Consider the following 1995-nt stretch of genomic DNA (forward strand, 5'->3'; position numbering starts at 1 on the left):
GAACTTAACTAGTAATGAAATCAAATCAGTAATTAAAAAAATCCCAACAACCAAAAGCCCCAAACCAGATGGCTTCACAGATGATTTTTACCAAACATTCAAAGGAAACTTAATACTTATTCTTCTCAAATGATTCCAAAAAAATTCAAGAGGAGAGAAGGCTCCCAAACTCATTTATGAGGCCAGTATTTCTCTGATACAAAACCCAGATAAAGATACTACAAAAAAAGGAAATTATAGGCCAATATCACTAATGAATACAGATGCAAAAATCCTTAACAAAATATTAGCAAACAGAATTCAGCAACACATTAAAAAGATCATATATCATGACCAAGTGGGATTTATTCCAGGAATGCAAGTTTGGTTCAATATATGAAAATCAATCAATGTGATACATCTCACAAACAAAATGAAAGATAAAAATTATATGATCATATTCATACATGCAGAAAAAACATTTGACAAAATCCAACATCATTTATGATAAAAACTCAGTGAAGTGGAGCTAGAGGGAACACATATCAACATAATAAAGGCCATATGTAACAAACCTACAACTAGCATCATACTCAACATAGAAAAGTGGAAAACTTTTTCTTTAAAATGAGGAACAAGACAAGGATGTTCCCCTTCATGACTCTTATTCAACATAGTATTGGAAGTCCTAGCCACAGTAATGAGAAAAGAAAGAGAAATAAAAGGCATCCAAACTGGAAAGAAAGAAGTAAAACTGCCATTATTTGCAGATGACATGATACTATTATATATAGAAAACCCTAAAGATTCCACCTAAAAAACTATTAGAATGAATAAAGTAATTCAGTGAAGTAGCAAATTACAAAATCAGTATTCAGAAATGGGTTGCATTTTATACACCAATAATGAATTACCAGAAATAGAAATTAAGGAAATAATCCCATTATAATTGCATCAAAAAGAATCAATCCTATGAATAAATTTAACTGAGGAGGTAAAAACCTGTCCTGGGAAAATGGTAAGACATCAAAGAAAGAAACTGAATAAGATACAAATAAATGGAAGGATATACCCTATTCATGAATAGAAGAATTAACATTATTAAAATGTCCATACTACCCAAAGCTATGTACAGATTCAATGCAATCCCTATTAAAATACCAATGACATTTTTCACAGAACTAAAACAAATAATCCTAAAATCGATAAGGAACTATTAAAGACCCCGAATAAACAAAGCAATATTGAAAAAGAAGAACAAGGTTGGAAGTATCATACTACTTGGTATCAAACTATAGTACAAGGCTATAGTAATCAAAACAGCATGCAACTGGCATGAAAACAGACAAATAAATCAATGGAACAGAATAGCCCAGAAATAAATCCATGCCTACATGGTCAATTAATCTCTGACAAAGAAGGCAAGAATATATGATGAGGTAAAGACAATCTCTTTAATAAATGATATTGAGTAAACTGAACAGATGCATACAAAAGAAAGAAAGGAAGAAAGAAAGAAAGAAAGAAAGGAAGGAAGGAAGGAAGAAAGGAAGAAAAGAAAGAAAAAAGGAAGAAAGAAAGAAATTAAACCACTTCCACTTTCTTACACCATATACAAAGATAAACTCAAAATAGATTAAAGATTTAAATGTAAGACCTGAAACAACAGAACTCCTACAAGAAGACAAGCAGTATACTCTCTGATATGCTTGTAGCAATATTTTTTTCTTGGATATGTCTTCTCAGGCAAAGGCAACAAAATAAAAAAATATACAAATGGGACTACATCAAACCAAAAAGTTGCATAAAGTGAAGAAGAACACCATCAACGAAAAGAAGACAACTTACTGAATGGGAGAAGATATTTGCTAATGTTACATCTGATAAGGAGTTAATATCCAAAATATATAAAGAACTCATACAATTTAAGACCAAGAAAACAAACAATTCGATTAAAAAATGAGCAGAAGACCTGAATAGACATTTCTCCAAGGAGGACACACAGATGACCAATAT

Source organism: Pteropus vampyrus, unplaced genomic scaffold (genome assembly GCF_000151845.1).
Source record: "Pteropus vampyrus isolate Shadow unplaced genomic scaffold, Pvam_2.0 Scaffold25, whole genome shotgun sequence".
NCBI lineage: Eukaryota > Metazoa > Chordata > Mammalia > Chiroptera > Pteropodidae > Pteropus > Pteropus vampyrus.